This window comes from Lathamus discolor, chromosome Z (assembly GCF_037157495.1).
Source record: "Lathamus discolor isolate bLatDis1 chromosome Z, bLatDis1.hap1, whole genome shotgun sequence".
Taxonomy (NCBI): Eukaryota; Metazoa; Chordata; class Aves; order Psittaciformes; family Psittacidae; genus Lathamus; species Lathamus discolor.
Genome location: NC_088909.1, coordinates 18336153 through 18352074, shown reverse-complemented (window position 1 = coordinate 18352074; position 15922 = coordinate 18336153). Strand labels below are relative to the sequence as shown.

The 15922-nt window shown below is 40.6% G+C and overlaps 1 long non-coding RNA gene across 2 annotated transcripts; it reads right to left on the bottom strand.

Moving 5' to 3' along the window:
* Positions 1-1524: 1524 nt before the first annotated feature.
* On the bottom strand, positions 1525-8409 carry LOC136005504 (uncharacterized). Of its 2 annotated transcripts, none has more exons than XR_010608794.1 (3): positions 8388-8409; positions 4060-4185; positions 1525-2986 (listed from the first exon to the last, which is right to left on the bottom strand). It is a non-coding gene; the product is annotated as an uncharacterized LOC136005504 (long non-coding RNA). The 2 variants fall into 2 exon arrangements; XR_010608793.1 differs by lacking the exon at positions 8388-8409 and adding an exon at positions 5071-5086.
* Between the last annotated feature and the right edge of the window lie 7513 nt (positions 8410-15922).

The following is a 15922-nucleotide window of genomic DNA, read 5'->3' as shown; positions in this document are numbered from 1 at the left end:
CCCACACTGGCTGCGCTGGCAAATGCCGCTTGTGCTCTTTGAGCACAAAGCCACATTCAACACCTGGGAATGAAACTTAAACTTGTGACAAGCCCCTTGGAGCACTAGGAGCTGATTTTTTTTAAACCTGTGTGTGCAATGCCATTGTTGCTCATGTAGCCAGTTCTTTCGATCACAGGAAGACCTGAAAAGATGGCATGGAGCTCCTGGCAGCTTCCTGGCATCACTGAGGTACCTCCACTGCATCACCTGTCTGACTGACGAGGGGGGAGTGACCTCTTCCCTTTCCAACTGCTTGTAAACTAAGATGGCCAAGGATTTTTTCATTATGTCCAAGAGCGCTGTTCTCTTTTCTATTTCTATTTATAAAATTAGTGAAAAAGATCTCATTTAACGTTCTTTTTGTATGCAGTCTCCTTCTGCCCTCAGAATACCAGCACTTAGATAACATCCCTCAAAACCTGTTGCTGTTTATGTGTTTATCAAGCGTTAGTTTACATCATTTTTCACTCATTAAATCAATTAGCAGTATGTGCAATGCGATATGTCACATGAAGCGCAGGGTGTTGTGTGGTGTGTCTGGTGACGTGGTTGAGGTGTGCCCCTTTCCTGCTCTCTGGCTTGCAGCCTGGTTGCCACTGGCTGCACACAGGCCAGCGTCTCAGTGTAGGCATTTCAGTGCCCACCAGCAGGAATGGTCCACACTGCAGGCAGAAAGCCTCTGTGTGCTGCTATTATGAGGCCAAATTCTCAAGATGATTCAGTGGAAGTTCTGAAAGATGCAGCAAGAACAAGCTGGGTATGATTTCCCCATCTTACTGGCACAGGTTGGCTGCTTCCAGCACCACTATTGATGTTGTCCTTTGGGAAATCTTTCTCTCAACACCATTCCTCTTAGGACTCAACACCATTCCTCTTAGGACAAACCAGGTTTTGTCCTGCATCTGTGAGGCAGCCAGCCACTCAGGTTGCTTCTCTTTTATAATTTAGCCATAGTAGATATGCTACATAGCTACATACACTATATGTATGTGTATATATATGTGTACTTACATATGCATATACACATAACATCCATGTAGCCCTCACAAATGGCAACGGAATATCTGTGTATGTGCATATATATGTATGCATAAACATACGATTTACTATGCATACATATATGTATATGTATAAACATACACATACATATACATCATATCCCCACTCAGGCTGTTGTTTCAGCCCTGGCATCACACTCTGCTTGACCCTGTGGTGATGATGGAGTCTTCCATGGTGGTAGCTGTGCGGTTTGGGGGCTTTTTTGGTCTTTTGTTTTTTAAAACCACCTGCTCCTAGACACTATCCCCTTGAGCCTTACACCTGACAAAGGCCTCTGGGCTTTACAGTGATTCAAACAGTACATTCATAATAATTATGATTAGCTTTATTAAGCATATTTTTGATGCTTTTAACAGGAACAGCTCTCATTTGAGTGACTGTAGCTGCAGAATACTTTTAACAAAATTTTAATTATAAACCTAGTAATTATGATATTAACTTAAATCATTATATATTAACTTATAATCATAATGCGTCTTAACAATAACAGCAACAAAGACAGACATGCATAAGAAATTACAATTAATTACTCCATAGTACAGATGACTTATGTTCTTTCAAGAGGCGAGTTGGTGCTGGGAGAGGCAGACTCATTCCCAGCAGGCAGAACTTTTATATAAGAAAATAAAAGTCTCTTTTTTTAACAACTGCTCCTTTTCACTTTCTCAGTGAACTCCATGTCTCTGTTTTATGGTGCAGCAGGTCTGGCTTTGCAAAGCTTCATTCTTCTGGTTTGCAGTACCAGAACCGTACTACTATCTGTGTGAATAAGGCATTTTCTCCAAGAACATGCCTGATGGTTATAGTCAGTCTACCAGATGGGTTGTAAAACACTTTGAAATAACTTCACTCAAAGGATATTATACTCCTGAAGCTGTATGTTTGTTTTATTATAAACAGAGCTTTCTAAGTAAAAAACATAGAAACGCTGTCTACTTCTGAAGCAAAATGACATGTGGAGCCATGCTAGATCTCTGCTGAAACAGAACTTAATTTATCGCTCCCCCTAAATATCAAAGGGGCTTGAGGAGAAGCCATATCTCTTTCGGTTTTTTTAGCTGAAAGACATTGTGGGTGACTGAGAAACCCACGCAGTTTAAATTTATCCATCTGATTGATAGGCATTGTCATCTCCCACCAGAAAGCTGATTTCAGGCCTTCCCTGGTCTAGCTCCTGCAACCTCAGCAGCCGCCCTGAAGGTGTGAGGAGCACCTTGGTAGCTGATTTTTCTTTTCTAATCTCAGCTGCAAACCTCAGTGCTCAGCTGGAGCTACAGCATCCAGCTGGAGAAGTGCTCCTGGGGGGACTTCCTGATGGGGGACAGGGCTGAACCACTGGCTACAAGCACAACAGCTCCTGCATGCGTGCCAGTGCCAGGGCTTACATCTAACACCACTAACAGACATCATGTCAAGCCCATTTCAGACTGTGCCTTATCAGCCATATCCATTCATGCTATCCTCTAATTATAAAATAGCCCTCTGTACAATTTTTGTGCAATGCATGATGATGCGAGGCCAAGTAGTCTACTTATCTATGTCAAACCAGTAGGTCTAATAATTCTCCCAAGAAGCAGGAAGAAAAGTTAACATGTTTCTGCACCACAGAAGTACCATCATCCCTTTGGCACAGCTCCATTACCCCAACAGTGGGGATGAAGCTTGTGGCACAATAGGCCTTCTCCTCTTCTAGGGTGCGATTTTCCTGCCCGAAGTCAGTAATAAAAATACCCCCCAGCAACTTCCACTTGATCAGACATCCAGAATGTGCCACGCATATGAAAGAGGCTTCTCAGAAGAATCCATAGGCGAGACAGGAAGGGAAACACTGACTCCAAACAGTCACTGTTTTATTCCTTCAGAACCTGAGAAACGGGAATTGCCCCTGTAAAACACAATTAGTGTCCACATTATGATTCATCAAACACTACCCATAGGAGAAAAGCTAAGCGGATTTTTTAATCTGAATTTGTACAGGCTTTTCTGTCATTCTTTAAGCAGCTTCATTATTATTTTTCACCATAATTTGTATAAAGTACTTAGCATTCAAAGAGATCCTTTTTAACCTTTTGCCCAACTTAGCTTTTTGTACTTTTTTGAAAAAAAAGGGGAGAGATGGAAAGGGAGAGAAACTCTTTAAGTACCCTGGGCCTGGGTTCCTTCAGTATGCAGGCTGTAAATGTTTTACTTTGATTTGAGATACATGACAATAAATTAGGGGACATTTATCAAAGCTGCTTTGTTGCATTGCTGACAAAAGCTGCTTTTTGCATAAATTACTGCATTATACAAATACACTTAGCAGGATCCTGTTTCTTTGATGTTAGTGGAGGAGATTTATGTCCAATGGAGTTTTTATTTATCTGCCCTGTTCACCTCAACAAGGGCAGGACATATTCCTCAATTAGTTCCATACCCCTAGAAATGACATATATATCTCACAACTAGAAGCAGAGAAATTTAAACAAAACAAAACAAAAAAGCAAGTGTATTTTTTTTCTGGCAAGTCTAAACTACTGTACAGTGTAAAAAGTAAATATTAGGCTGGAGCTGTAGCTTTGAAATCTTTGTTCTCAGACTGCTTTGAAAACTATTTAAGTAAGCTAATTTTGACAAAACAATATTCCCTTTGCAGAAAAGCTTTTCTAGACTTCATTAAAGAAACTAAGTAAATACAAGTCCATTTCAACAAATACTTGATAGCTGAATAAGTAGGTTAAAAGAATAGATTCCCTGGGTGGTAATCCTCTTTGGAACTGTATTTATGCTAAAATCTCTCTCGATGAATATCTAATAAACTAATGAAGGCCATCTTAGGCTAAATGGTGTATTAGGACAGTTAAAAAGGAACTTGTCTAATGAATAAATTGGCTAAACAGTTACATTACTTAAATGAATACAGAATCTCATGAAAACCATTTCTGAGCACTATTCTTCTGTCACACACCATCTCCATACCTCAGCCTACACATAATTTATTTTGTTCCTAGGTCAGCAGTTCAAATGCAGCCCTACATGGCAGCTCGGAGCTGTTGTTATACAATGGCCTGAAATCATTTCAGAAAACTCTTTTCTGTCCCAGATCTAAAAAGAAAAAGAAAGAAAAGACATAAATTTACTATTTCCCTCCCCTTAATATAGTGATTGTCAGTCGTCAGTGTGTTTTTTAATCAATGCCAGCTTATCACTGAACAAGACCATTCAGAGGAGATGATCTCTATTGGACAGTACTAGTTACAGCCCAAAACTTGTCAGGTCCTGTCTTAACTTTAAAGCTATGCCACTGAAGTGAAAGATCTGCCAATGAGAGGGCTAAACTAGCTCAAGCAGATGGTTTAGGGCATTATCCTCCCAACCCTTGGATAGACTTTCCCCAAAACTGGAGAGAGGCCCCTACATCACTGGAGCCCTCCTCTAGAGCATAAAGATCTACTATCGGTTCCTCTCATATTTCGCACTTTCTTTCCTGGCTTTTGCCAGACACATTTCTGGTGAAAATATTTCTGTTAGAACAACTTTGAGCTTTTGTTCATGCATGTCTATAAATTTATTGAGTGTTTTCAACTTATAATAAAAAAAAACTTCCTAAAATAGTTACAAAAATTCATTAGCAAACTCTTGTTTTGCTTGAAGGAAAATATGTTCTTACATATTAATATTTTTATTTTTTTTTTTTCATCAGATCACACCGTTTTTCAAAAAATCTGGAAAAAGCACTCTCTCTCCTTTCCTATCCATCCACCCCTAATGGGGGGGGGGGGGGGGGAAGAAGAGTGAGATCCTTTGAACATTCAATGAGGATAGGAAAACAATAAAATTATACAAAAATAGATTTTCATTATTCAGGCGGCTCTGGGGAAGAGATTCCACACAGCCCATTTCAATGATCCCAGACAATGGACTGCTATTATAATTTGTTCTTAAAGTCTGTTTAATTGTCTTACTTAGCCACCTGTTCAGAATAGTTACCATGAAAACAGTGGGTTTGCTGAATTTCTGAATGCCAAAATTTCATCCTTCATCCTGCCTCCTTCTCCCACTCTGGCTGTTATAAAATATCAAGCAATGTTTAGCACAGATTTAAAAATAATTTCATAGCCATTCAACATATACTTTAACTAATCAGGAAGGAACTGCAAAGTTATAACAATAACATGCTAATCATGGCATTTACTCACTGTCAGCTCTGTCTGTTCCTGGGTGAGTGTCAATTTATTACATTCCACTGCACGTATAATAATGGGGGGAAAATATAAAGAATGATACGCATGTTTAATGTATGTAAATAGACAGACAGACCCCTCTGGCTGAATTATATCAGCCAATTTCACATTAAGAAGTTCCATAAAAAGCAGTGAAATTGCAAGAGGAAATTCAGCCAAGGACTTTGAAAATGTTGTCCTTTCCTTCGGAAAAAAAAAAAAAAAAAAAAAAAAAAAAAAAGAAAGAAAGAAAAAGACAAGTGGAGTTAAAGGCATGAAGTTCCATTTAGTGCCGCTTACCACATTAAAAAAAAAACCCAGTTATAACACACTGAAGCACCCTTTGTTGCCGGCCATAAGTCAGATTGCTTTCCCCAAGACTGATGTAAAGTGGTTTTGCAGGACAGCAGGTTCTGAGAAATGGAGGGGTTCAACAGCAGAGCATAATTAGCACTCTCTAAAACTGGAGCTACAATGTAAACAGCTTAAGTCTTCATTGCACAAAGCAAACAAACAATCCCAGCTGAGAATTCCCTGGCAGGGCTCAAGCAAATACGGCCCTCACTGCTAACTGCTGTTATTGCTATGGTTGCTTAATCTAAACGGACAGCAGCATGTAAAAATGTAAATATTTGATATTTGTTAATACAGTTCTAAGTTATTGCTCTAGCCGCTGGTTTGGTTTTCATGCACCAGGATGCCTATGTACAACCGGCTCTTCCTAGATTTCAGTAGAGGAGTATTTTTAAGAAGCCATTATCTAAACTGCTGATGTAATAAGGCACCGGTATATGAAATACACTTAATAACTCAACTTTAGTTATTTATTGTGAATGAGGGTGCATTCTCCTTGATTCCATTTCCCAGCGAAATATAAGTGGAGCTTTCATCATGAGTGCTTGAATTTATGGCAAGCAGACCAAGTGACATTAAGAAAGCCACACAATCCCTTCATTCAGGCTTTAATAAGGAAGCCAAGGAAAAATTATCCAAGCTGGTTTGCGGGTGACAGCACAAGAACTTTTTGGAGTCAGAAAGTTAGCACGGAGGCTCCCTGTCAGCCCATTAAAAAGCAAGGCTGGCATTCCCAGATATTGGAACCATGTGTGCAGAGGAATTTTTCTTCTGGTAAGACATTCCAAATATTGTCCCAGAGCCAAACACTTCGGTGTTAGACTAATTTAAGCAGTATGTTGGAATCAGCTCTCAGGACTTTGATCATATGGAGATCGTTTGTTACAAATTGAACTAACCCAGTCTCTATTTCTGGTGGATCAGAACTATGGATTTGTTGAATTAAATGCCTCATTTAATGCAGTTTGCACATGAAAAGAAAGCTGCACTCAGGAATCTGATAGTGAATTTTTCACCTAACCAACAGGTCTACTTTTTTATTACTTTTAAACCTAATCCATACTCAGTCCACACTGTTCTTAATAAGCCTGAGGCTGTTTGGGAGTGAACGTTTAAATCAGCTCGTATGTTATGGGGGGAAAGCATCACTGAATTATCAAACCATGTAATAAGGAACACATTTGAATCCAATTCAAGAAATAATTTTATGAAGAAAAATAAATTAGTCCTCAGTTGTTATTTACCATCAAAATAGTGCAGTGCTCTTTCATGACAGCACTGGAGGGAAAGCTGAAAAATGATTTTGCAGACATAAGATTTTCTCCCTGACACTTGTTGTTGTCCCTATTTTTGCAGCTGAACTATTGTGAGGGTTAAAAGTGCACAAAATAAAGCATTTCCACATATGGCTGTACTTTCTTTTCATTTCTTGAAGTTATAATGTCTTTAACTGTTGATAATGATATTATAAACTATCATTTAGTGCATTTTGAGTACATTAAATACATGAAACAAAGATGTGTAGCTCCAACTGGACTCTGAACAGAAATACGGAGATCCAATTCACTTTTTAGGCAAATACGGCTTGCTCTTTGCAGGGCTTGCAAGGGGCCTTGTTGAACATGTAATACTTGCAATGGTAATAGAATAAAATAATAGAACAAAATAAAAGAACCTAGCACCAATTATTATGCCAAGAGTAGGACAAAACTGAAAAACTGGTACCCTGGTGATAACCAAGAGAAGAGACATTGGCATACTGCTACATAGTGGGCTGATACAGGACTTGAGTATATAACAGTCCTCTGCCTTGGGGAACTCAGGATTCACACCATTTTTAAAACATTTTAATCCAGAGTCTAACACAAAATAAAAACAGAAACACCAGCAATTCCCAGGAATCCTTCATCTTGATCCCATGGGAATCTACACAACAGAGATTATTTTGAAGTAAATGTGAGCACTGGTTTCTTTCCAGAAAGGGCAAAGTGAATATCTCCAAATTCGCTGCTTTGAAAGTACCCCCTAACTGAGTTGGATATATGGAGATAACTTTTGAAGCTGTCTTACTATTTGGCTGGTTTAGCAGAGAGATAGTATGCCTTGGTGTAAGTAGCCTCAGCCCCTGCATGCTGTTGCAGGAATATCTGGCCACTGCAGCTGGAAAAGCAGTGAAGCTGAAGGCATAAAAAAAAAAAACCAAAATAATCATAAAATCATTATCCAGATACAAGGCGGCACAACACCTTTCCTTAAGGATAATCAAGACCTTTACTGGGTCTTAGAGATAGGAACGGAAAAGAGTCACATGCAGATAACATGGAACCAGGGCAAACTCCATGCCCAGCCCATGCAGATCATGGTATTTCCACTGCATTAACACAAGTGCAAAAGAAACTGGCTTAAACAGGCCACATAGAGATAATAATGAGACGGCCACAACTGATACAGAGCACAAGTCAGACACAGGAAACAATAAGTTATAAATGTTTCTAACTCAACTAAGCTGTATTTTTTATTTTTCCAAGTAGTATCCATTGCATTTCACCAACAACTAAAATGCTCACCCTATTTGGTCAATAAGATTGGAATTCTAATCAATACCAAAGAAGGCAGCAGTGTTTTTATTAAAAACAAAATTAATAAGCCTTTTCTTCATCGGCAAAGTTAGGTTTTGCTTCAACAAAAATGACAAACCTTCAGTCAGAGCTCGGCTGATAACCCACTGACCTGGCTCCAATGTACTGTTTCCACCTCCATTTTCTGAAACCATGGGCATGCCTTTGGCTGTCTTTCATTACATCTTGAGGGTGAAGGAGCCAGGCGCAGTCACAGTGGGTGGCGGGTCGATGACCAGCACAGCGGTTTTCAGCTGAGAGGGAAGTGCCTTGATAAGAAACAATTTTCTCCAGCCCCTTCACATGAGGCTGTGGAGACGCCACGCATGAAAGGAGCTGTGACTTACTGGGCTGCTGAGTCCAGGATGAGGTGACATGTGTGTCTGGGTAAAGATGCTCCCGAGCTACAGAAAAGGCATTGGATAAGTTGGGAAGATGTTGGAGGAGCGAGGCTACAGCAGAACTGTGAAAAATGAGTTACAAGAAGGGAACGGGAGCTCTAGGAACATGTGAGGATCTGCAGCTATGGAGCTACGGAGCCTTTGCTCCACAAGAATTGATACCAGATGACTCAGCCGTACAAATCTGATACAGATCACACTATGGACATGTGACTGCTTCTGCCAAATTAGATACAGCACATGATGCAAGCTTGTGCCAACTTCACTCGGGCTGTTGAAAGACAGACAATAAGGATGAATAGTCTTAAAAGACAGTGTGGAGCAGTCAAGCACCACCTATTCAAACAGAAACCTTCTCACCAGACTCTACCCCTCCAAACTGGTGAACAAGCTTACACCGGTGACATTAGAATATAAATGGGAAAGCTAGTTTCTGCCCAGAAGGGGCAAAATGAACGTCTCCGAATTCACTGCTGTGAAAGAACTCACTGAGTTGGATATACGGAGATAGCTTTTGAAAACACATCCTACTATATGACTGGTTTAGCAAAGTGATAATGTGCCTTGGTATAAGTAGCCTCAGCCTGTTGGTGCTGTTACAGGAATATCTGGCCACTGCAGCTGGAAAAAGAATGAAGCTGAAGGGGTAAAAGAAAAAGAAATCATAAAATCATAAAATTATTGTCCAGATATAAGCCTGAACAACACCCTTCCCTAAGAGTAATCAAGACCTTTACTGGGTCTTAGAGACAGGAATAGAAAACAGTCACATGCAAATAACATGGAAAAACCTTAAGCTTGACCAAGGCAAGATCCATGCCCAGCTCATGTGGATCGTGGAATTTCCACTGCATTAACACAAGTGCAAAAGAAACTGGCAAGAAGCAGTTTGTCCTGCACCACAAATCCCGACCTTGGGCAAGAGGAAGGATTTCCCATGGACTGTTCCTTCAATCTCTTATTGCATGTACAGAGCAGAGTTCACCCTTCATAAACAAAAGGGAAACTGATTCTTTATTTAAAACAAAAAGAAAGCAAAATAAACAAACAAACAAAAAGAACAAAAAAAAAAAAACAACAAAGAAAAACAAACAAAAAAAAATCAAACCAAAACAGTTACATGGCAGATACTGATTTATACACACACATGTTTACCATGTATATATTTTATTAGCAAATAAAGAAAGATCAAATCTTTAATGAAATCAGGATGGGTTTGGGAGGTGAACTTGAGCTGAACTCCCCAGATTTTCATGGAACTTCAATTAAAAGAGTTTCAGAGGAGTTGCTGAAAGCCAAGCACTTGCCATTGAAAGCTTAATTTAAAATGAGAAGCAATTTTTGCACCACATTTCCCAGTGAAATTCCAGCCCTGATCCTAATTATGTATTTTTTTTTCTTTAATGTTAAGGATTTTTTTTTGTTTCATATAAGCTGTGTGGCAATACATACAAGTTTTATCCCCGGGTGTTATGACCAGTGCACACATAGTGGGGACACTGGCAGTAGAGCGCATCATTACTGTGCAGAAAATGAATCTACTGTCTCCACTCTAAAACTAGTGGTGAAATTTCAGTCAGCTCTTGTTACCATGTGCAGTATATAAGGATTTAGATGGCTGATAAGCGCTATGATGAGCAAAAAATGTGGGTCTGGGGAAATGAATGAAATCTAGCTTCAGAAAACAAAACAGAAGAAAATAATTAAAATAAAGACTGTGGTTTAATTTCTCCTTACCAGCCTGTTTTTATACAGTCCTAGGAATACAAGGTTAATAGAAAGCCTCACTGCAGGTCCTTTCTGAATACCAATGGAGTCAAGCAACTCAATCTTTGAGTTTTGCTTTGAAAATGCAGCCCTTGCTTGATCAGATGCCCTGCAATTCAGTCTGAGCATTGGCTTCTGGGCATGAAAAGTGGACACAGAGTGCTTGAAGACTGACCAAAGCTGGACGGAGTATCAATACTTTATAAGATGGAATAGAAATTATTCTGAAACTGTTTTAAGTAATGATGGTGGGAAGTGTGCCTAAAGTAACAAAATCCAGCACTGTCTCCAGGACACAGTTACCAAGACAAGCCTTATGTGCTGTGTGGTTGAACCTCTCCCTCTGGCCAAGCTATCTGCAAAGCAATTGAATAACAGATCTGTAAACTGCAACTGAGCTCTTGCTGCTGTCATGTAAGGAGCAAGCATTGAAGTTCCATGATCTCACATGCAAATAGCAACAGTAAATAGACTGAAAGGCCTCATTCTGATTAAAACATTCATTTCTCGTATTATTTCTAGTTTTCAATTTACTCTCATAATTTTTTCTGTCGTCACTGTAGAGCAAAGACTTAACTAACTTAAGAAAAGGTAGAAACAATTTGTCCTGAAAGGCTCCCCAGTCTCCTTCCCTTATGAGGAGTTTCAAAAAGAGTTCTTCCTTCTTTCACCCTCTTGCCCTAGTACGTTTTCTGACCTCATTGCATTCAACAGCTGTGGGCAGTAAACTCCAAAACTGTGCATTTTTGTAGTCTGGGAGATGAAGTGAAATTTCAGATGGCCAAACATAGATCCTAGTCTGTTAGTGTCTCTTATGGGGCTGAAATATGGTCTTTAAACTGTGTGAATACTCAGAATATTCAACCTTGCCATTGTTCATCTGCCATGAGATCCTCTTCATGTATTCCACAGGGCTGGATCCTGCCCCGTTGAAATTTCACAGTGTGAGAGCATCAGGGAGCATCCAGCCATTTCCAGGTCAGTATTGCGTGATTTGGTTGGTGATTAATGAGAAGCTCCTACCAGAGCCTAGGAATGAAAGGTTTCTTGTTAATGTTCATAGTCATCTGCGCATGACCAGATAACCTGCAGAACAAACATGACAAAGCTCTGGAGAAGGGTATGGCTGTGGTTTTGCTGGGCTGACCAAAGCACTCAGGTTTTGCTGGCTGGACACCTGCTGATGGCGGAATGGATAAGCATGGACAAGACAGCATCTGATCTTGCATGCATACTGCCCAACAACAGTTTTTATACTGCAGAGTGGTGGTATACCAAATCTCTGCATGGTGTATCCAAGAGATTTTGGGTTGGTATACCAGAGGCCCTACCACTGGGATTGTCATTCATTGAACCATGTACTAGGACAAGGGTTTGACATAGAAACAAATAAGCTGGTATGAGTTAGAGAAAACAGCTTGAGAGCTAGCGCCTTCCCTCAGTCTGCTGCAGACCTGAGTTAACACCAGCTAAACCAGGCCACTCCCAAGATGTCCAGGATTTCACAGAAAGCAGCAACCTTCCAGTTGATCTTTTCAGCCTGCTACAACACTGCAAGGGGAAAATCAAAGCAGAGTTTTCTCTCTACTCATACCTTTCATTCATGCAGTTTCCTAGTTTATAAAGAGACTGGTGCTATTTAAAATGCCACATCCATTAAATCTCTTGTTTTCTGTAAATCAGAAAGAAAATGGTTGCTCAGTTTTATGGGAAGCCATCAATCTTTCCCAAAGCAACTTACTGTACTGAAGAAAATAAACATTGCTGTGTATGTAAAGCAGAGCAGAAAGGCTGCAGTCATGGGCAAAGCACTGCTTTCTTTAGCAGTAGCAACATATTAAAGACAAATGTAGTCCACTGAAAGTGACATAAATAAGTGGATTTCCAATCTGAAACATTGTTTCTAGCAAGAGACGCTTTTAATCCCCTTAAGTTCATTTCTAATCTGTCTTGGAAGTGCTTGTCTGAAGAATATTACATTGATATAAAGGATTTAATTTATTAAAACTAAACAGCAGCCAGCATACTACCAAAGAATATCTTGTATGCAGTACTCTCCCAGATGAATAAAGCTGCTACAGGTAGAAAGAAAAAGCACAAACACTTGGCACAGCATTCATTAAAAATTCACACATTATGTTCCTGCACTCTCCTGCTCACTGTGCTTTTCCCAATAAAGCAAACACTTTAGAATTCATAATACCTCTTTATCCCATGTGCACAAGTGACCTCCTCTCCTTTATGCACCTAGCAAATGAAGAAGTACAAAAGGGAATAGAGTAAGCAGAAAACTAAACATGCCCTCTCCTACCCAAGAGCATAAAGGGAGGGTAGGCTGAGGTTCTCTGAAGGGTTTAGGGCAGCCTCTACCAAGATGCCAATGTTCTCACTGCCCGTTAGCTTTGGCTGGTACACACTGCATAGACAACATCAATTATACAGTTAGCCAGTCAACTATTTTTAAGGGACTTTTCTTAAAATGACAGTTGAAGGAAAGAAAAGTTGCCTTCAGACTACATTTAAATCACTTGTTAGCCACAAGTTTGGCAGACTATTTAGCAAGCAGCAAGAAGCCAAGCATCAAATGATAAAATGGCTCTCTTGTCTCTTCCTGAGGATATGAAAATTCTTCCATGTTTCTAGCAGTCCACCTTGAGACACCATTTCTCCGTAAGTGCTTTCAGTATATAAGGTGGTGTCCAAACACAGTAGTTTCAAACAAGGCCCCAGAGATCTTTTAATCCTACACACCAATCATGGAAAAGACTTGCAAAAATCTTGTGAAAATGAATAACTAACTGTCTTAAGGGAAGATTTAGTCCACAAGGAACAACGTGCAGGTTCAAAAATGTACTGTTATGTATAAGGCCTCTTTCCTGAACTGTGCAGTTCAATATAGTATAGATTTTCAGGAGTTTTTTTAAAAGTGTCTTGCCAAAAGAGACATTATTTATGGAGAAAATTCTGCTTTGCTATGGCACAGTGTATGTGTGGTGACTTATCTCACATTGCACCCATTGATTTCTTCTGAAGTCACAATGGAAGCATGCTGTTGTAAATGAGATCAGAATTTGGTCGCTTATTGTTATCACATTGGATCTTACATGAAACTATACATGACATAGTTTCCGTTCATTTTAATCATGGCTACCAGCCATACTGCCTCTCTATTGAGCCCACATACCTTAAGTCAAATAGGGTGAAGATTGGGCAGTGCTGGAACATCTCCAAACAAAACCATGAGGGAGGAGGAGGTATTATTCAAGGATTAGGATTTCAAACCTGCAGAGAAACATGTTCATGAGGAGTCAGTGTATTAGTAGGTGTTTTCCACGAGGCAGTCTTGGATCTGTGATGATGCTGACTAAACATTCTCCCAACCAGCCTGGCCAAAAGAAGAGTCAGCAAGACATGCTGGCTTTTGCCCTACTACATGATATCAAAGTAAAGCTATTCTCAGACTATTATAGACAGGTAGCCATGGCAGTTCTAGCAGTATTGGCACATGATTGTGTGAGTAGAAGCAGGACTGGTTTTCCTGAGCTCTTGCAAAAGAGAAAGTGTCCCTGAAACTGAGGGTTCTCCATAGGAAGCCATTTTTCCCTGGGCGTTTTATACATACACATCTTAAAACAATAAATGAGAGCAATGAGAAAAAAACTTCTTATTCAAGGAAAAAAATAATTAGCACAAACAGCAAAGGCTTCTGTCTAATGGGAAATCCCTTTTCTTCCCTGCATTCTTCCCACAGTTTTAGACGGTGTTGTAGCACAGTCAAGTGGTACCTACTGACATTTTTATTTTGGGTAAAAGCCCATGAAAATATTAGAGCATGAACAAGTCATCAAGTCAGTTTATGAATCAATATACAGATTTCCTCCATGCCCATAGATGATTTCCATAACCAAGAGCGTGCTGAAATCCTGTCTAGTTGCCAAATCAATTTTTCTTATATATGAACATCACAGCTACTTGAGAAAGGGAATCTGTGCCAAAAACATCACGCTCTTAACTAATTATTTCTGTGACTCCCTCCTTGCAAAGCACAATGACTGCCACATAAATACACATAACATTTATTAGGAACAGGCACACTTCCCACAGGTTCAGCCTGAGTGCAGCAGCATCCCTGACAAGCTCATCTTCCCTAACTGTGCAGCCAGCTTTTATCACAAGAAATAGTTCTGCTTCTCCCAGGACTTTTTTGCTGTGAAGTAATCAAGCACTTTCTGTCTCAGGCAGGGCAGCCAGGAAGGATGGGAATTCACAGCTTTCCGCAGAAGCATCCTGCAGAAAGAACTGTTGTCTGGCATTTGCTTTTGCTGGTCATTTCTACTGGTCTTGCCTAGCACCACCGTGCCCTCCCATGTGCCCCCTGGGTGTAACATAAAATCATAGAATAGTTAGGGTTGGAAAGGACCTCAAGATCATCTAGTTCCAACACCCCTGCCATGGACAGGGACACCTCACACTAAACCATCCCACACAAGGCTTCATCCAATCTGGCCTTGAACACCGCCAGGGATGGAGCACTCACAACCTCCCTGGGCAACCCATTCCAGTGCCTCACCACCCTAACAGGAAAGAATTTCATCCTTATATCCAATCTAAACTTCCCCTGTTTAAGTTTGAACCCATTACCCCTTGTCCTGTCACCACAGTCCTTGACGAAGAGTCCCTCCCCAGCATCCCTGTAGGCCCCCTTCAGGTACCGAAAGGCTGCTATGAGGTCTCCACGCAGCCTTCTCTTCTCCAGGCTGAACAGCCCCAACTTCCTCAGCCTGTCTTCATATGGGAGGTGCTCCAGTCCCCTGATCATCCTCGTGGCCCTCCTCTGGACTTGTTCCAGCAGTTCCATGTCCTTTTTATGTTGAGGACACCAGAACTGCACACAATACTCCAGGTGAGGTCTCACAAGAGCAGAGTAGAGGGGCAGGATCACCTCCTTCGACCTGCTGGTCACGCTCCTTTTGATGCAGCCCAGGATACGGTTGGCTTTCTGGGCTGCGAGTGCACACTGAAGCTGGCTCTTGTTCATTTTCTCATCGACCAGCACCCCCAAGTCCTTCTCTGCAGGGCTGCTCTGACCATCCAGATATATCTCCTCAAAGATGACCTTCTCCTGGACCCAAATGTATTGTTAATATCAATTTGCATTTAGTTTGTCCTAGACTCTAGCTCCTGACGTGCAATAGTGCTGCTGGGAAACTGCCATAATCCCTTTGCCATGCAGCCTCACCCTTGGGCAAGGGTGTGCTGCTGACAGGGTAACCAGCATTCACAGCAGCTGAGCTGCTCCGGGAATTCATTGCAGGGTCTCCCTCTCACCCAGTCTGGAGCTGCTGCCTGTGACAATGACATGAGCACAATACTTCATGTAAATAATTTCCAAGTGCTGGTACTCATTATTAATGCAGACAGCTCTGAAAGTAAAAGCAAACAGCATTTGGCAGCAAGCACTATTAATGAGAGCGTCATT